We start from the raw sequence: 21556 nt of genomic DNA, 5'->3' as shown, positions 1-21556 counted from the left end.
AAAATCAGTTGTGAAAAAGAACAATATTCACCCTTGACTCTGATCTGCTACTTAGACACACAGAACAGAACGGAGCTTTGAAAGCCAAGGGCCTTGGGCCAAAGGGACTTCTCTTGTCTTTTTGGTCCCTAGGTTTGGGTTAGAAGGTAGCTCCACCCACTCACTTCCACTTTACTCTGGGCTGCTCCCGCATGGCTGGGGCAGGGGTGAATCCTTTGGTGAGATCATCCAGCCCCCTAAAGTCGGAAGCATTTACTATTTGGCCCCTCCACAATCCTTTCCTAAGATCTGGTCTAAATGGGCGAGAGAGCTCATACAACCTGCATTAAAACAGTCCAGTGTAGCCCTTCTTACAGAAATGGCCAATTAATTAAGCCATGGAAGTGAAACAGAGCAAGTCGCCCTTTCCAGCCTCTCCCCTCTTCTGGTTGCCTTGGCAGAGACTCAGCACAAACCCTTCCGCCTATCTGGGCAGACACAGCTCTAAAAGCAACCATGGCGACAATGTAGTAATTACTTAATGAACAAGCCGTCTAATGAGAGCTCAGCACCAGCTCACTCAACACACAGAAATGCAAACCCAAACAGAAATGAGATCCCGTGGTCGTCTGTTTGATCCGAAGTATGTACAGCATTGCATAGAAGGCCAGGAAAGAGAGACCTCCTCCTGTGTGGGCAGGGTGATGCGTGTGACCTGCCCACTGGCTCTTCCTAGTAATCATCAGAGTTACAAACACCCTTTGATTTCCTGCATCCCCGTCTAGAAGCTTCAAATACGGCCAATGCAGCCAGTGCAATATTGTTTATAATAATAAAAAGTTGAAAAGGTATAGGAATTACTCGACAATTATATGTACATATATGATGTGGGAGTGATTTTTTATTAATAAAGAAACTGCCTAGGCCCATTTAATAGGCCAACCCTTAGGTAGGGGGAGAAAACAGAACAAAATGCTGGGAGAAAGAAGCTGAGTCAAGGAGTCGCCATGATTTTCCCACTCCAGACAGACGCAGGTTAAGATCTTCCCTGGTAAGCCACCTCGTGGGCTACACAGATTATTAAAAATGGGTTAGATCAATATGTAAGAGCTAGCCAATAAGAGGCTAAAACTAATGGGCCAGGCAATGTTTAAAAAAATACAGTTTCCATGTAATTATTTCGGGTACAAAGCTAGCCGGGTGGTGGGAAGCAGCCCGCAGCTCATATCATTAATACAACACATATATATGTATATATGTATATAGGTAGGCAGGTATATAAACTAGACCAATTTACTTAAAGAGGTAAAGAAAGAATACCCTAGACCTCTCACTAGAAGTGAGAGAATATTTCCTAAGATAAGGAACTAAGAGAAACACATGGTGTGTGTGTGTGTGTGTGTGTGTGTGTGTGTGTGTGTGTGTGTGTGTGTGTAAGAACACAAGAACAGCCTGGTATAAAGGAAGACTATAGAGTCAAAAACAAACAGATGCCAGGCCGTAGTGGCGCAAGCCTTTAATCCCAGCGCTCAGGAGGCAGAGGCAGGCGGATTTCTGTGAGTTCGAGGCCAGCCTGGTCTACAAGAGCTAGTTCCAGGACAGGAACCAAAAAGCTACAGAGAAACCCTGTCTCGAAAATCAGATGCCCGCATATAGGCAGAACATTTCTGACATTGTGCAAAGAAAGCTACCACCACTGTGCTTGTGTGAGGGTGGTCTTCTGAAGTCTGTGATCTGAGTTGTCTGTATTATTACTGTAGGGTGTAAGTGTGCCAAGGTGTGCACGTGGAAGCCAGAGAACAGTTCTATGGAACTGATTGTCTCCTCCCGTCTTTTGTGAATTCCTGGGATTCTATCAGGTCAGGCTCACACCTGGGGCAGCATATCCTCCCCAGCTGCTGAGCCAGCTCACCTCTCTGGGCTTCGGAACCACAGGAAGCATTCCTCTGGGCCATGGTGTGACACAGTGCAGGCTGACCTCTAACTTGCTGCACAGCTGACCATGACCTTGAACCTCTGACCCTAATTCCCATCCACCTTTTGAGTGCTGGGATTTTAAATGTGGATTTCACTTAGCTTCAAGCTTTCCTGTGGATCAAGCTCAGAACTCCACGAGTAGGAAAGCGCGCTACCAACGAAGCCACGTCCTCAGTCCTTTTAACTTTATACTGTCATTATGCTTTATTTTTACTCATTTATAAACATTGTTAATTTACCCGAAAATAAGTTCTTAAGTGACTTTAAGATTAGTAACCTTGCTCCCCAAGAAAAGGTGCCTCCTATCTGAGCGAGTATGATATGTTTGCTGTCTGTCTGAATCACCCTCCTCGAAACCCAAGAACATAGCAGCTGTGCACTGCAGTGGTCCAGCAAGCTGCACCCCTCCCTGATGTAAAAACTCACAGCCACCATTTGCAAGGAGCCAGCATTATTAGCAGAAAAGAAAAATCAATAACCCATCACTGTGAGGGCCTTGAAGTCAGGCTAAGATGTTTAGGCTCCAGCAGCACGCTCATAACCGGGAGACCTCCAGAGAAGCAGTGTGAACCCCTCTGACCCCTGCTCCCTCACCAATGATGCCAGGCACCACGCTGACTCCTTCACTGAGTGGCTGGGATGGGCTAACACTTGACACATGCCCTGTGTAGGGCTGTGGGGCGCGCATCACAGGAAACACATTGAATATTTCAGAAGTTGAAACTGAGACTTGAGGGAGCCAAGAACCAGGTTCCAAGTTTATGCAGTCATTAAGCAGAAATCAGGAGACACCCGTCAGGTCTGCCTACTTGAACTTGTATCAGCTATTACATTTTGCCTTTCAATTAAATGATTCAAACTGTAAGTGACCTGTCTTGGTAGCCACAGCTCAGTGTATGCTTTTCCCATAGTCAGTGTATGCCAGGATCTAAGTGCCTAATGAGAGAGCTCAGGCCAGGCCTTCTACACACATCAATAAACTATCTCTTGTTGGTTGATACAGCAGCCTTGGGGTTGGGTGGTGAGAGGAGCAGCTGCTATCTGGGTCTAGCAGGTTCTTCCCAGTCAAGGATCCATGTTGAAGAATATTATTTTCAGATGTGTTGTATTTGTTTAAGGATGCAAAGATATGTTGCAATTTTTAATGTTGCATTTGTTTAACTCTGTGAAGGTGTGTTACCTTGCCTGTCTAAAACACCTGATTAGTCTAATAAAGAGCTGAATGACCAATAGTAAGGCAGAAGAAAGGATAGGTGGGGCTGGCAGACAGAGAGAATGAATAGGAGAAAAAGTGGAAAGATCAAGTAACAAAAGAGAAAGGAGGAGGGCTTCAGGGACAAGCCACCCAGCTACGCGGCCAGCAACAGAGTAAAAAAGAAAGGTATAAGGAAATAGAGAAAAATAAAAGGTCAGAGGCAAAAGGTAGATGGAATAATTTAAGAAAAGCTAACAAGAAACAAGCCAAGCTAAGGCTGGGCATTCAGAAGTAAGCCTTCCTGTGTATTTATTTGGGAGCTGGGTGGCAGGCACCCAGAAGAGCAAAGAATAAAAAGAGTAAAAATAAAATAAAATAAACCAACTACAGATCCAGATCCAGGCCCTGCTATAGCCCGTGTCATTGCCATTCTTCCTGACCTAACTACTGTATAAGGTTCATTTTACAACAAACAGGCCTCTGCTTTATTAACCACACACAGCCCAGGAAACAGCTCAGCTGGGTTGAGTCTGCTCTTCCCATGGCTATGATGCAGACAATGAAGCAGAGGCCCTGGAGAAAGGCTTAGGCGACCCTGGGGACTCTGCTGACTGAACTAGACAAACCTTCTGCTGTTTCTGTGCTCCATGCTCCTTGAGCCCTTATGCAGGGGCCTCTCTCCTGATGGGAAGAAGCAAGGAGGGTTATTTGGGTTCATAAACCTGAAAAGTCTAGACGCATATTTCAAGTAAGGTTGGATCTAGGAACCAAGCAATTGCACAGGGGCTTGTTCTCTTTCTACTTCTGGCCTATGCTTTCTTGAGAGTTGACTTTATTCTTAGAAAAATATGTACTCTGATACTCTGAAAATGCAATCACAACTTAGCCACCCCTTTCCTCGCAGCCCCAGGACACCTGGGTTGGAACTGGTTTCACTGAATCAACTCAGATCTAAAAGCAACCCTGAGCTGGCTATTGTAGTTTGTGGATAGGGCATCAGTTGGGCATGGAGCTGATGGGAAATGAGGAACCCACGGTCAACAACAAGGACCCTGGGGGCAAGTGAGATGCCAGTTACTGCTAAGACAGGCAGAGCCTTGCTTTTAGGTCATGTTCCTCCAGTCATGTCTAACTTGCATCTTTCCTTAGCGACTTCCCTGTGCACGGTGTCATGAGGCGCTGAGGCTGAAGGTGCCAGGTGGTTCCTGCTTTCATAACGCTTAGGTCTGGGTAGACAACAAATGAACGGGCGAGTCCACCCATGTGCCAAGAACACACGGGGGTGAGAGTGACAAGGGAAATCGCTGGAAAGGAAGGGTCATGGAAACAGGAGATGACTGTGTCCAGCAGGACCAGCTGGATGGGGTGTTGGGGCCATGGGCATAGGGAGGCAGAAAGCACCAAAGAGAGAAATCAGATGTAGGCCGGTTGTAGGGAGCTAGGGGGAGGGAACGGACAAAAGCAAGAGGGGGGGAAGAAAGGACACAGGCAGGCACGCGGGGAAAGGACGGCTCGACTTTGCTGTCAGCCTCCGGGGCTGCCCCTTTATACCTTATCATCATTAATCTCGCCGCTAGAGTGAGGTCTTGAACTAAACTACTCTTTAGTGTGAACTAATTAAAAACTGAAAGGTTCCTGGCCACATCAGTTGCCCACAAGCCACAGTTTTGAGGAATAAACTGAGTTTTAATGACAGGGGATTGATTCCTGTGACATGACAGCCGTGGCTGAAAAGGAATTCCATGTGTTTGATAAAGGCATGCTACTCTTAAATGCAATATGAAATGCATGTATAGGACATTTTCCTAAAATAGAAGTGTATGTATGTGTGTTTATGTGTGTGTTTGTTTGCATGTGTGTTTGTGTACATGTGTATCATTTCATTGGCCAGATGATACCCAGAAACAGTACGATACCAGTAACCCAGCACTTGGGAGATAGAGACACAAGGATCAAGAGTTTAAGGTAATCCTCAACCACATAGGGATTTCAAGGACATGATAGTCCACCTCAAAAAGCCACAAGGGCGGGGGGTGGTGTTGACAATCGATTTCCCTGTTAAAATGCAAAGGCCATGGTGCAGTTCTCTTCGGATCTCATCTATGAACGCAGGCCTATGAGGGCACAAAGAATGGCTCATAGTCGTTCCTCAACTGTCTCATTCCTTGAAAGCACCCAAACCAAAGTTCAAGTTCAGAGTTCAGATAGATAGATAGATAGATAGATAGATAGATAGATAGATAGATAGATAGATAGGTAGGTAGATAGATAGATAGATAGATAGATAGACAGACAGATGATATGGGAGTCTGCTGTTTTGTGTTGATTTCATTGGTTAAATAAAGAGACTGCCTTGGCCCTTTAAGAGGACAGAAAATTAGGTAGGCCAAGTAGACTGAACAGAATGCTGGGAGAAAGAAGCAGATCGAGGAGTCGCCATGATTCTCCTACCGGACACAGACACAGGTTAAGATCTTCCCTGGTAAGACACCTCGTGGTGTTACAGGGATATTAGAAATGGGTTAGGTCAATATGTAAGAGCTAGCGAATAAGAGGCTGGAACTAATGGGTCAGGCAGTGTTTAAAAGAATACAGTTTCCGTGTAATTATTTCGGGTGGTAGGAGCTGGGTGGGAGAATGCAGCCCTCAGCTCCTTTCAACAGAGAAATGAACTATACAATCACAATACCTTAATCAATATCAGAAACACATATACATATAACAAAATTGACCTTAAATTTAAATCACTAAAGCAAAATCCATATCAATGTAAATTATTCATACCTATATCATAGGAAGAAGATAGACAGATAGAAGATAGATAAATAGGTAGAAAATAGATAAACGGATAGATTGATGATAGATAGACAAATAGAAGAAAGAAAGAAAGAAAGAAAGAAAGAAAGAAAGAAAGATAGATAGATAGATAGATAGATAGATAGATAGATGATAGATAGGTACAAGATAGATATAAGATAGATAGATGATAGATAGACAGAAGATAGATAGATAGAAGATAGATAGATAGATAGATAGATAGATAGATAGATAGATAGATAGACTATTGAAAAACACTGGATTGAGCATTCAGTTCCAGGTACAACTCAAGGCAAGATCACACATGCTGTAGCAGCAACAACTTAACACAGTGTTATCAAAATGGGGATCAAACCACCCTTATAAAGGGGTCACATGTAAGATATACTACATATCAGATACTTACATCATGATTCATAACAGTAGCAAAATTATAGTTATGGAGTAGCAACAAAAATAATTTTATGGTTAGGGTCACCACGACACGAGGAACTGTATTAAAGGGCTGCAGCATTAGGAAGGTTGAGGACCACTGACTTGAGGGCCCTTCTTGGTTATTCATCACTGCCGGGAGGCAGAGTCTCATCCACACTTGCCTTTTAAAAAGGAAGCAACTTGCTTGAGAGGTACATACAGGACAAGGTAGAGCCATATTCGAGCCCCTTCCTGTTGGGCATCACTCCTCTTTGGCTCATGCTATGATGTCATTCACACAGGGCTGTGTCAGGGGATGCCTGCCTTACCCAGCCTGAAATATAGCATGCCCATACCCAGTCTAAGCTAAGACCCAGCCATGGACAAGGGTGTGTCTCCCCTAGCATCCCAGCATGCCAAGCATGTTGGGGTATAAAATGGTACTCTCTCCACTCCAGGCTGCTGACGCCACTCCAGATTTATTGCATTTATTTAAAAACAACAAACATTCTCAATTATTTCCACACTGCTCAGGACCATAATTTACTCGGAGGTATGAGCTATCAAGTTTCATGGGGACGGCTTCAAAATGTCAGGTCTGAAAGATGACTCCCCCGTTAGTGAATATGAAACACCCATTTATATTTTTCATTTTTACTTTGATTTAATTTTCAGACAGTTCAACTTTCTCCCCATGCCTGAGTGCCTAAATTCATTTCACTTGTCAAAAGAGACAAATTTTCATAATTACAAAATAAAACATGGTGGCCCTTCCTTGGTGACCGCATATTTCACTCCCCCCACCCCCCACCCATCCCCACCCCAGGATGAAAATTCCTCTCTTGGTCGAGTTGACTTACTTCTTCCTGCTAACATATCTCTATTGTGTCCCTGCTTAGGAAGAGGCAAGGCACTGGCTAAACACTCGCTAATGTTTTGTTATGTTAATGAGCACCTGTATGAAGGAAGATGAGCTCCCCCAGTCTGGCCCCATTATGTTCACATCTTCTTCTCTGTAATTCACAGTGAAAAGCAAGGCGCTGCTCTGGGATTGTGTCCACGGCATGAAATACGCTCTGCTCCGGTCTCCAGTGATTCTTTCTCCCTTGGCCGGAAAGCCTCCAGTCCTACCAGGAGGCCGTGCTGGGTCCTCATTTCAGAGACGTCAGAAACATTGAGAGTTTTCTTGCTGTAGCTACTGGGGACATGGCCAGGATGTAGTGGTGAAGGGGGCTTTACTTAATAAACTGCCAGTTTTTTCATTTACAAAAGTAATATATGTTCTTTATAGAGAAGTTTTGAAAAATGCACACCACAAAAGTCATAAATGCTGGAACAAGCTGACCCGCCACCCCACCATCCAGAGCAAAATACAGAACACGCCGGGGATTGGACCTTTTCTTTTTTAACCTTATAATTAAAATTTCCTTTTTGACTTGGTTAGGCTCATGAACACCTAAAAATGGATGTTGTATAATTAGAAACTGTGTCTATTTGGAAAAGGCAACAAGACGAGGGGGAGAAGGCAGCACTCCATCCCTGAGGCTGATCCTCTCAGAGGCTGGCCAAGGGCCAGCTGGGCCAGGGTACCACTCACCACTCCCTGCCCAAGTCACCCGGGAACATCGTCCTTCCCAAAGGGAGGACATTGGAGTTTACAATTCAGCGGCTAAACCATATTGATAAGAAGAGGAGAGTCGAGAGAGAGAGAGAGAGAGAGAGAGAGAGAGAGAGAGAGAGAGAGAGAGAGAGAGAGAGAGAGAGAATTTTCAGGACAAGGTGTGAATCATAGAGTGGGGGACCACAGGGAGTGGGGGGCTACAGGAGACTGGGGACCATGGGAAATGAGGACCATGGGGAGTGGGAGACTACAAGGAGTGGGGAACCATAAGAAATGAGAACCATGGGGAGTGAGAGCCACAGGGAGTTGAGACCATGGGGAATGAGGGACCACTGGTAGTGGGGGATTACAGAGAGTGGGGGACTTGTGGGGAGCACGGAACCACATGGGGTCAGTCTTCTTCAGGAACTGACTTCAAGACAGAGAACAGAAAATACTTCTGAGGGCCACAAGCATCCACGCTCTTTGGTTCAGACCTTCTCCTGGTATACCCTGGGGCATCAGTGTCTTGGCGGGGGACACATGGGTGCTGCTTTTTGAGTTATAGCCCAGGGAAGTGAAGACACAGAGGAAAACTTGGGATGAGTCATCTGAGTTGAGATGCCATCTTGCCAAAGCCTCAGATGACCCCATAGGAACCGGTGTGGCCAGAACGGCTCATCAGAGATGATGTGAGAAGCCAGTCATCTACCCTGCTGGGCTCAACTGCTTCCTGACTGAACCAGCACTGCAGCCAAGGCCATTCCCAAGCCAGCTGATATCCAGGACTGTCTGTCAGCAGTACTCCACCATCCCTTGGGGACCTGAAGGGCTTGTCACAATAGCACTGTCCACTCTCAGTGCAGAAATGCCCCTACCCCAAGGGAAAGATATGCAGGTTACCAGACACTCAGGACATTCTTCTCAGGTCTAACCAGCAGTCAGAGGGGCTACACAAGAGCCCAGAATTCAGCAATGGTTACAGTGACGAAGGGATCTGTCATGGTTTGAATATTAAATGTTCTCCATAGACTGATGTATAGGAGAACACTTGGTTGCTAGGTGATGCTCTTTGGGGAGTCACTGGCTCCTGAAAGCTCTGACACAACCAAGGGATTAATCTTTTCGTGGACTCTTAAGATGCTGGCACTGTTGGGAAGGGGATAATTTGGAGTAAGGGTGTTATTAGCTTGGGTATTCTTGGGGTTATATCCTGTCCTGGATCCTTTCTGCATCCCCCATTTCCTTGCTCATCCCCTACACTCTGCTGAGGTCAAGATGTCTTCCACAAGTGCATGGCATTAAGTAACCACAGACAAACCCTCTGAAATTGTTACCCCCACACATGTTCCTGGGAAGCCAGTCTGAACCCAGGAAAAATGCTTGAAGGTTGCCCGGCATGCTCAGCCGGCAGTTACCTACGGGGAGAGAGTGTTGCCTACTGACACCCTAGATCAAAACTAAACCTGAATTCCTCCCTCTGTTGCCACCCCACACACCCACCCCAGATCTATAGCTGGCCTAACTCGGCATTTCTAAAGTATAAAGACTGGAAGGGAAGACTATTCGCCCGCTGGGCTGGGCAGATGCTCAGTGCCCTAGCAGGGTCCACTGGGGACATCAGGCCAAAAGAAAGCTTCCCATAAGCAAGCCCCATGCAATGTCACCAAATGACACCCAGAAATCTTTGTTTGTTTGTTTGTTTGTTTTTCTCTTGCTCTGGCACCCAACTGTTCTCTCACGTGGTAAGGTATGGGCTGTTGCTACCATTCTTATTCTATAAATGGGGAAATAGAGACCCAAGTTCTTGCCTAAGGTCACGAGAACCTGCATCCTCTTTAGGGACTACATTATTGGGCGCATTCCATTCCATGTCTGTCACTACCCATTAGCAGGGCTAAGCAAAAGCTCATGTTTCCACCGTTTCCCACGGTGCCACTTTCCTGCCATCCGAGTGACAGTCATTTTGCTGCAGTCATGACTATGAAGGAGGCACAGGTGCACCTTTGTGGATGGGGTGGTCTGTGAGCCTGACAACCTCAACAGGGAGGAATGGCCACCCTCCACACAATGACGGCAAACGCGTGTGGCAAGACCTGGTGTCTCACTAAGTCAGGAAGATCCAGCTGAGCATCTTCTTATTGGAAGAGAGATGGGTCTTGTCATTGGTCAAGCAGCCTCATCATGGGGACAGAATGGTTACTTAGATCCCTGCTCTTCCTTTGGTCTTTACCATGGCAGATGAGAGCATTCATAGTTTAATAATATTGGGGAAAGAGGTCACGCCTAGAATCTCAGTACTCAGGAGGCTGGGGCAAAATGGTAGAAGTTTGAGAGCAGCTTGAGAGTTATGTTACCAGTTCCACTCCTACCTGGGATTCAGGGTGGGCCCTGTGTCTAAAGCAAAAAGAAAAGAAAGGAAGGAGAAGAAGGCAGAACGAGAATGCAAGGAAGGAAGGGAGGGAGGTAGGGAGGAAGAAAACCATAGCAACATATGCATTGGCTCTTCAGCAAACTAACTTGCCATCCTGGGCCTCTGTCTCTCCATCTATAAAACCTAAGGCTTGGAATGAGTTATAACTAAAATTTGCACCATTCTGGACAATCCTCAGTCAGGAATTATGACCTTAGATTTTCCTGAAGAAAACAAACAAAAAACCCAAGAACAATATAAAACTAACACCGTAATAGCACAGTCCGAGAGACTCCAGCGACAACCCAACCAGCTCCCTGCGGTGTCTGGCACCCAGTGACAGAAGACAGTTAGAAAACGCTTATGTCAGAAGTTTGGGTTTCTGTTTGTTTTTAAATGTTCTTGTTTCTCTACAGATGCAATAATAGGCACATTAGCAGACAAAGACCCAGAGCAAGCAGCAATACCCCCCAACGCTCATTGCAATCTTTAGGCTATAAATTGAAATTAGAATTACAAAAATGACACTCTGGAAATTATTTTTTAAACTAAAAACATGCCCTCCCCCCTAAAAAAAATTGAAATGGCATTCCGACTCAGCAGTTCCTCAGGCACCCCCCAAGTCAGAACGTCTCAATTACGGCGATGCCATCGCTACCCCTCTCAAGTGAAATAGCACGTGGGAGTCCTGTGATTTACATTTGCCGTTTATAAAATAAATTAGGCAGAAAAAAAAAGAATCTCATAGTCTCAAACACATTCAGCTTCCCGGATTTGGGGAAGGTAAATGGACATAGTAGCAAACAATGATGCTAGCCGTCATGAATACTGCCATTGCTGATGGCTGACGAATGAGCAGAGCTGAGACAGACAATTCAAACCACAGATTAGCAACACTCACCAGTCGGAATCCCCCTGTGAATCCTCACGCCCTGCAAGGCAGACGTGCCCAGGACGAGGTTGCCAACTAAGCTGCCGGAGCTTCAGGCCCAAGTGGTTCTGGGTCACATATCGAGCCCCTTAGGTTTAGAACCATCTAGAATGGGTCCCTACCTGTCTCTACTCCACCTTGGTCCAGTCACACCCCAGACACACACACACACACACACACACTTGGCATATGCTATGGTGTACTCCCATCTGCTCCCCCCACTCTTCCCCAGTCTGGTTCCATAAGAGGCAAAATGCCTTGAACACAGAAGTGGGTTCACTCAGTAGCGTGTTTCACCTTGTCTGTACAGAGCCAAGGCTCCCAGGTGTCCATGAGGCTCCATCTCATCATCTGACCGCATTCCCTTCTCCCTTCTCCCAGCACCCTCTTTGCTTCAGCTTGAGGGGGCCTTTGCTCTTCCTGAAACTGTGTGGATTAGCTTCCTTTTCTCTCCTTTCTTCTTTACTTCACAGCACACACGCTCTCCTTCAGAGCCATGGCTCCCAGGCTCCTCATCCAGTTCCCTCTTTCTCTCAAGTCCTCTCATGCCCCATCACCCTGGCTGACGTTTTCTTCTAAAACACTCTTTACTTTTTAAGATACATTTTTTCTTAGGTGTGTATGTCTATGTGAGCACATGACATACATGTACAGTTGCCTGAAGAGACCAGAAAAAGACTTCAGAGCTCTTAAAGCTATAATTATATGTTTGAGCAGCCTGATGTGGGCGCTTGGAATTGAGCTCTTGTCCTCTGTAAGAGCAGCAATTGTTCTTAACTACTGAACCATCTCTCTGGCCCCACTATGTCTTTATTTTAACATCTGTTGTTTAACATTTGTAAATCTCCAGGAAGGCAGACCTCATTGCTTGGTGTTGCTGTTTCCCTTACACCCCAAAATATCCAAAAGAGAACATACACAGAAGGAAATCTGAAAAGGGAGATGGGATGGGGGGGGGAATGTAACAAAAAGAGGTGATGCTTTGGAGGTGCCTAGGACTATGCTTTTGTCATGTTCAATTTAATATCATCAAATTACATTATATTAAATACATAAAACAATATTATTAAATCACATTACACTTTAATTTTAAACTATACAGTAAATATTTGTATCTATCTCAAAATGCTTACACAAGCATTCAGGGAAATCATGTCCTGAAAGTGTTTGTTTGTTTTTCTCAAGCTGATGACTGAATTTGAGAGTGTCACTATAACCTAGTGGAGGTTCTGGGGTGTATAGAGATGAACCGAAACTGGCTTGTGAACTTTCATGCAGTTACATTCCCTTCGGAGAGCCAGCATCGCCATCCACAAGTTCCAGAAGAAAGTCACAGCACTGGGTTCAGTGCTCCTCCCCAACAGCCTTCAGAAAACACCCCTACATACTCGTTCTTTCCTCTATTTATTCATGTCTGTGTTTTACACAACACACACCTCTAGTTTGAACCCTGCCAGTTTGGGTAAACTGGCTTACTCCACAAATTTCCATCAAGTAACAGGTTCACACGAAGGACTTCTCTTCTGCACATGAAATCAGAAGGTCTCTCTTTGAAGGTCAACATGTCACGTCATGACAAGAGCCAATCCAACTTTGCTACTCAGTTTTGCTTTGCTTGGGTCTGGGTTCATGAGTACAGGCATGTGTGGTGTGTGTATGTGTGTGCGAGTCATCTGACAACTACAGGTGCTGCTCCACCCACAGTATCTCTCACTGACTGGCAATTCACCAGGGTAGGGTAGGTAGGGTAGGCTACTTAGCCTGAGTCCCAGGGATCTGCCTATAGCTGTTCCTCCAGTGCTGATTACAGATGGGAGAGGGCCTTCACACATGGCTTCATTTACGTAGATTCTGGGGATGGCCTCAGTCCTCAGGATTGCAAGGCAAATACTCTAAGGACCCAGCCATCTCTCTTGTCCCCATTTTTGCATGTCTACACTATGCTTCTGAGAAAGTGGGGGGGGGGGAGAAAGGAAGGGGAGAAGAAAGAAGAGGAAGAAGAAGAAAAGGAAGAGGAAGAAGAAGAGAAATATGAAGAGGAAGAAGAGGAAGAGGAAGAGGAAGAGGAAGAGGAAGAAGAAGAAGAAGAAGAAGAAGAAGAAGAAGAAGAAGAAGAAGAAGAAGAAGAAGAAGAAGAAGAAGAAGAAGAAATTATTTTCAGAAGAGAAACAATGCCAAGCCACTCTTGTCTCAGTGTCCCCCTTTTGCACTGTACATTTTTTTGTTTCTATTTATAAAAACGCAAATGAAAACTTTAAGGTCAAGATGAGACCGGAGAGGGACATGAAAATTCTTTAAGCAGCTGGGGGGAGACGGCGCTGTGAAACACCCAGAGGCTGTGGTGAGTATTTTTAACTCGCTATTAGGACTCTGAACTTGAAAGGTGAGGGCTCACGCAGAGGATGAGGTAAGCCACAGTAGATAAAAGAAGAAACGTTCCTTGAGTTTTGTTTTTTTCCCACCCACCCACCCGCTGCCCCCGATGGTGAGAGAGATGCTTCCCTCTGAATGAGTCATGAGTGACTCATCTTCTCCTGGGAAAATCTGAAGTGGCCTGTGATTTGATTGCTTTTCCTGTGGTAAACATATCCAAAGAGGAAAGCCCGAAGGCACAGATAAAGGGCCCTGTGAAATTTAAACACTTTTATCTGTTTCTTTCTCAAATGACACAGACTGAAGATGGTTTTTAATGGAACATGTACACTCTCTTTCATACTAATCAAGGCCACAGAATACACCAACTTGAAATCTAAATACTTGGGGATCCCTCATTCACTGCTAATGGGATCCACCATAAAGATTACCCAGTTCAGTCGTGTGTGTGTGTGTGTGTGTGTGTGTGTGTGTGTGTGTGTGTGTATGTAAGTCTCAGGCTGGCTTTCATCATTTGGTATATCTTACTGTTAATACACCATGGCATCTATCTCCCTGCTTCTTCTTTTTCTTTTTTTTCCTCCAGAACCTTTTTACCACAATTTGGATAATTTACAAAATTAAAGCATGTTCAGTGATGAGGGAGGAACACCAGAGAACTTTTCAAAATTCATTGTGCCCCAAAGGCTGACAGCAAGAATATACTTCCTGGTACATAAGAAAGAAAAATGTATTTGGCATGACTGGCTGTTAATATGTCATCAAGATAAATCATAAGTCTTATTCATAGGAATCTTAATAAAAGAAGTCACTTGAGATGTACAAAAATAATCACCAAGAGGCTCTACCTGTGACTAGAACCTGGGGAGATTTTGGAAGTGTTCATTCATAGACACACTTAAAAAGACATTGCCCGAATTTATCATTGTCATAAATTCTCGCTGATCAAAAAGTTTCCTTCCAGTAATTTACAATACCCATCATAAAATACTTCATCAAAAGGGAATTGTTAGATTTAATACACAACCGTAAACTCCCAAGGACTCAGGGACAATAGACTTTGCCAGTCTCAGTTAAAGACAGATGATAATGGCTCCTAAAGGCCCCAATATGGCGTCACTATGGTTGGAAGCCCACACCTTCTGGGTTATCACACAACTCTGTTGTGTTTGTTTCCTTCTGGGACCCCAGAAAGAGACAAGCTTTGATTCAGCAACTCTGTCCTTCATTATCTGCCAGAGTGGAGAAAGGAAGGGGTCTGTGTCCTGAACACAGTAGCTGGTTGACTAAAAGAAGGGACCTGGGACTAGCAAAGCCAACACCTAGATGCACATCCTAGACTCAGAGTGGGGGAAAACTGGCCTAGCTAGATGATTCTGGGAGCCTCGATCCACCCATTAGGTAGCTGGTTTCATTTCATCATCAGATTAGGATAGGTAGTTAATGGGTCTCTCTCATTAGGTAGAAGTCGATACACTAAGAATAAGGCTATTAGCTTCCATGTTTCTGCCCTTCCTCCTTACAAGCATTTAAAGCAACAAAGGCAAACTCTCTAGCACCAACCCTGATACTCCATGTATACCAACCTCAGCACACCCACATGCTGTAGCTGTGGCTATCACTGAGAACGCCTCTCTCCAGATGTGCCCACCTGCACTTCTAATGTCTTTTCTTTTTGCCTGAGGTGAAAAATCTTTGCTTTCCCCCTAAACTTGCTCTTCTGTAAGGACCAGCATTTGCTTGAACTCAGACCGCCTTCAATCACGATGTCCAGGCATTGGAGGCTGGCTCAATGGCTGAAACACTTGCTGTGCATGTGTGAGGACTGGGTGTTTGGACCCCCTCTCTACCTGTGACTAAAATCTGGGAAAATTTTGAAATTGGTCATTCACAGAGACATGCAAACACCAGCGAGTATGGAAGCCGCCTATATTCTTAGTACCTTGGAGGAGGGGCTGTGGTCCCCAGGACAAGATGGCTAGTGAGACTAGCCCGTCGACAGCATCCGAGAAAAGATTCTGACTCCGTAAATAAAGTAGAAAATGATTTAAGAAGAATCCAATGTCAATGTCAGACCTCCACATGCATGTATTTCTACCTGCATGCAAACATGCATACACACACAAGCCTGCCTCCCCCTCCCTCTCACACACATACACAGACACACGCACACACACACATCATGACATGAAAGTTGTGTGTGTATTCCTGGCTTCATGAATGCTCCATATTCTTGTCTTGGATACAGTCTCTCACAACTGGCCTGGACTAACTTGACATAATAATCATGTTATTCCTGAGTCTTTGGACTGAGCTCTCTCTCGAGAAATAAATATACCCAAGGCACAGCACTGCTGTGACACTCTGACACCCAAACCTTTCACAGTATCAACAGCAGTCGGCATGTCTTTTCCAGCCTCCCTCTTTCTTGTACAACCAGATGCCCATTGTGAAAGCCGCACACAGATACGGGAAGTGCCCCAGTGTTCGACCTCATCACACCATGAGATACTGCTTCTGCTTGTTCTCCAGCCTGCTCCGTCTCTAATGAGACCTGTTGCAATCTTCCTTCCCCTCCAGGTGGGGTCAAAGCACCAAGGATTCCTTCCCCTCTGCTTCAGTAGAAAGATCTGTTCTGTCTTGGTCATATGCCACTAACATTCTCTATAACATCTGTACATACAATTTATCTCCTACACAAGGTGCCAAGTTCATTGAAGGTGGAGATTCTTCCTTGTCATGATTCGGGTTTATATTGCTCGGATAACATACTATTGTTAGGTATGAAGTTTATCAGCTTGGCATAGGGGGTGGATACCCAGAACCATGGCACACAGAAGTCTCTGTGTCAAGCAACTGAAGAGACATGGGACTTCTTTTCCGCATCACACCCAAGGTCCAAGTCGGAAAATGCTGATCTGAGTTACACTGGTGGCAGCCAAGAGAGGTGGTGACATACCAAAAGAATGAGACTAAAGTACCCACTAACCCAAAGACCCTGGAATCTTGGAAGGAGTCAGATAAGGGAAGACCCTGACTCTAAGGTAGACTAGTGATAAGCCCCGCAAAGACAGGAAACTGAAGAGTTGTCCACCCCACAGAGACAGCCTGCATAAAAAGCTCAAAAACTTTGAGCAAGGAATTCTCAAGAAAATGCAAATGGCTAGAGATTAGAGTTAAAGAAGCCGCTGATGGAAATGAGGCTGATGCTGTGGGCACATCCGAAAGCTCCCTAGAAACCACTCTCTTGGAAAGTCACTCTCCACAAGAGCCAGGCCGTCATCCTGAAAGATGAAGTGCTCCGACTGAGTTAAGGAGGACTATGGCCAGGAGGACCATTCATAGCCATTCATGCTGGCAATGGGGAGTGAGAGCAACCAGGATGAGCCAAGGACTCAGCTCGCTGGAGGTCTTGCAGCCTGTGCTGTGCTGGTGTTTACGAAATGGGGAGCAGGGCAGAGAATGCTAAGAGAAGGTTGCTGAAGAAGCAGGTTCCCAGGCACTGCCACGGGCTAACTGGATGCACTAATTGCAAACTGAACGCACTTTAAGGGGAAAAATGTAAATATCAATAATTTGCATACAGCAGATGCGTCTAGGGGACATGCCAAGTGTTTATCCTGAGGACAAACCCAGGACGTATATGAGTATCTGTCTTACAACACCTGCACTAGGCAGGCGCATTATCTGCATTTCACAGAGGAAGAAGCTGAAGTGGGCATGGATAGAGATACCTTCTGATTCCATGTAGGCCTTCTCAGCGGTGCTGGGTTTAAATCCAAGTAGAGAAGGCTCCATATAACTTCTTCCCCCTCTTCTCGTGACTTACTGGGGCTTAACTATCAAGTTTACCCAAGGTTCGTCTGAGTCACTGCAAGAATTAAAGAATGAGGCTTGCGTAGAGAAGGGAAGTGCAAACACTACCTCTGCCCCAGTCCTAATTATAGATGACCAGGAAAAAAGTCCATCTTGAAGACATGCACAGCCCCAGGTGCTCTTTCAGGTAACAATCAAGAGGGACAGAGTCATTAACAAGTCGTCCTGGTGACTACAGCCAAATTATGGTGTCCTTAATAGTCACGAGAAATCAATTTGTTACAGCAAGGCCAGCAGCGCACTGCTCTGTAACCCTGTAGTCCAGGAAGAAGCCTCGGGGTCACTGTTCCTGTGCAGAAGACTGGCCAGCACCGGGGCAGAGCGGCGAGGCACAGTGAGCATCGGGAGACTGGCCAGCATCAGGGCAGGGCAGTGAGTCTCAGTGAGCATTGGGAGACTGGCCAGCATCAGGGCAGGGCAGTGAGGCACAGTAAGCATCAGATCACAGGGTTCTTAGAAGAAGGGATTTTTGCTGTGGTTCTTCAATCAAGCTGCGAGCCTAGAGGAGAGTAAGAGACCCTCGACCTCCCAGAGACAAAAGAGCAGGGAGAAGAGGAGCCGACGACAAGGCAAGGACAGACAGCTCAGGGCTGCTCTACAGCGGCCCACCTGCAGTACATACACAAGCTCCCAGTACAGTGACGGATGGTGACCTGCTGCCACGATCTTCCCACAAGGCAGCATGCACTGTCCCAGCAGCAGAGAGAGCTGTCAGCAGCAGCCTTCAGCTGGCAGGCCTCTCAGGAACGCCCTTGACCAAGGTCACCTGCTCCCCAGGCAGATCACTTTCACGGAGGATGGATGCAGGAAGATGAAGGCTCAGCCCCTTTAGCCCAAAGAAGAGACACGGAGACATGAGATCCGGCTCCTGGGACACTGTTTGCTTTGCCTTGGTCTCTCCTTACCTTTACTCCCTCCACAGGTATGCAACGTGCTTCCCATAAACAACCGCCTGACAGCTCTGTCTCAGAGACAGAATCCTGGGAAAGCAACCTGCGACGGCTGCATGCTCGTGTCTTACCATGTCCCAGGATTGCTGCTATTTCCCTGTCTTAATTTCATGTAAGCCTTACACATCCCTCTGTGTCAGACAACTCAATCTGGATCTTCCTTGGTAACAGAAGGACAGCAGGAGGGGAGATGGGGACAGAGGAGAAGATGAAAAGTCCTACATTAGGAAAGTCTAGAAGGAAAGGGAGCCTTTGTGGGAAAAAAAATCCAGCGTGAACCTGGAGTTGGGGACAATGTTTGAGGGTTGATGGGTGGAAGCGCCTGGGTCAAAGGGGATGATATTGGCAATAAAATAGGTTTCAAGACGAGTGACTAAAATGATGAATTGAATCCCCATTGGTGTTTTCCGAGAGACACAAGTAAATATTGGAATCACTTTTTAATTACTCCTGAGTGCTGGGTGTGCGTTTAATATTCGACTCCACGCAGACTTTGAGGCCCTGACTTTTATTGGGTGCATTAGTCAGGGTAATTAACACTAGCTGTTTTAATACACAACCCCAAATCTCAGTGGCTTAATGTAATAAAGGTTTATTCTCGCTCTCACGCGGCAGGCAGTTGGGCTGGGTGGCTCCTTTCGGCGACTCAACAAGCAGCCCATCTCCGAGTGATTTTATTATCTAATGTGTGGATTTGAATTCATCCGGGTGTGTAGGGAGTGCTGTGCACATGCCCAGTGGTCGATGCCAGGCATCTTTCTTAGTCACTCTCCATCTTGTTTTTGAGACGGTGCTTCTCACTGAACCTAGGACTCACTAACTCAGGTAGGCTGACTGACTAGCAAATTGCAGGGATCCTTTCTTTGCCTCTCCCGGGCCTGGATAACAGTGTCACATCCAGCTTTGACATGGTTTTAGGGGATAAACTTGGGTTTATGCAGCAACCTGCTTACCGACTGACCCATCTCTCCTGCCCTTACCGGCATTTTAAACTTGTCACGGAGACAGTTGTCCTGCCTGTGACTGTTTCTACTACCCACACAGTTGCCTGCCTCTGACCTTCTTAACCCTCTGGCAACCCTTTCCCGTCTTGCTTATGACCTGGGAGACACATCCTTTCAAACTGGAGAAGGCAAAGGGACCCTTGCCTCTGGGTACCAGGTTAAGTTGCCATCTGGGGATCCCGACAAGAGAGGAAGGCAAGAGGTAGCCCATGGCTTCAGCTTCCTCCCAGTCAGGTGGCCTGATTGGTGAAGGCTGACTCACTTGACAAAAGAGTACAGTGCTTCCTGGCTGATTCTCAACACCCCTCACCAGCTCCATGTTCAGCAAGTCTGCCACTTTCCCCGTTGGATTGGTAAAAGCTGTCTTGTCTTTTGGACCAATCCTATTGCTCATTTTCAACACTTCTTGTGGTTTCCATAGGCCCCAGGCACGCTTTCATAGACGGTCCTTTAACTAGACATTGTTGGCTGGTTCTTTCATGAAAGCATCGTTAGAAATAGACCTGAGAACAATGGGGCTCTGGCTCTTGGGAGAGAGAAATGTGACTGGGACTTGGTACTTCAGACATTTTTTTTCCTTCATGCCTTCGATTATTTTTTCTACTGGGAAACAACCTCCATTCTCAGTCTCTATAGCCTTTCCTCCTTGTTTTGCTTCAATTCTATTACACACAAAATTCGTTTTTCTGCCGGATGAAGAGATGGTAGATAAGGCCAAGGCTCTTACAAAGGACCCGATTTGAGCTCCTAGCATCCACGTTGGTGGCTGACAACCACCTGTGACTCTAACTCCAGGGAATCTCATGCCTCTGGTCTCAACAGTCACCCACAGAGACACGCAAACACATGCATACACATAATTAAAGATAAAATAAATATTTTTCATAAAAAGGGAGCTGCCCTTTCTGATGACATTTACTTTTGTCTCCAAGTACTTATTTTCACTGGATGTACTTTACCCTAAAACTTCCTCTTTGACACATGCATCACTTGAAATTCTGAGCTAAGTTCCCACCTGTGATTCAGCTGATTCCATGTGGCAGAGGATACCCCTGTATGATTCCAGTGTGTTTGAATTTGTTCATTTATTTCACGGTGCAGGAGATGATCTGTCTTCACAACTGTTCCCTGGGTACATTGCTGCCTTTGAGTACTTTGTAGATCCTGTTTGTGCACAGTTATGTGTAGCCTTGACGACACTCTACGGTTCTTTCTATGGTCAAATAGAATAGTGCTGTAGTCTCCAACTGGAAATTGCAGGCTTGCCCATTTCTGCTTTCATTTCTATCTGTTGTTGTGTGCCATGCTCTATGGCTTTGTTAGGGTTGCCATGGGTTAAACGGACTCCATTGTATCTGTTTTCAGTACTTATCCTGACAAGGTGATGAGGTCACAAGACTCTGCTCTCATAAATAGATTAAAGACATTATGATGGGAGAGGGTTAGGTATAGAAGAGACAGAGCTACCCCTCTCATTATATTTGTTTGCCATATGATACCATTAGCCATGACATGTCCCATCAGGAATTCCCTTACCAGATGTGATCTTTTAGCCCTCTAAAAACATGAACCAAATATGCTTATCTTGCTTATAACTTACTCAGTCTCTGGTATTCTGTTACAGCAACAGGAAACAGATTAAGAACACATGTATATACATCTAGGATTCCCATACATTTTTGGTTGGCCAAGCCTTTTTGTTCCTATGGAACATTTTGATTCATGCCTGGTAAGTGTTTTTGGTTTTGTTTGAAAGTATATTTAATCTGTTGCTAATACAGCTATTCCTACCAGCTTTCCTTCGATTCACATTATGTCATTTACCAATCATTTACTTCCACACTTACCTAGGTTACAGGTGGATTAAGATCTTGCTCACAGTAAACAACTGTATTCTTTTTAAATTTATTGTCAGTCTCTGTGTTGGAGTTGTTTCATTTAGACCATTTATATTTAATGTAATTACTCATCTGCTGGAGCTTAACTCTGTCTTTTTTGTTTAGGCGTGTTCTTTGCTTCTCATTTCT

This window comes from Microtus pennsylvanicus, chromosome 6 (genome assembly GCF_037038515.1).
Source record: "Microtus pennsylvanicus isolate mMicPen1 chromosome 6, mMicPen1.hap1, whole genome shotgun sequence".
NCBI classification, from domain to species: domain Eukaryota; kingdom Metazoa; phylum Chordata; class Mammalia; order Rodentia; family Cricetidae; genus Microtus; species Microtus pennsylvanicus.
Note: the sequence above shows the minus strand (reverse complement) of the source record.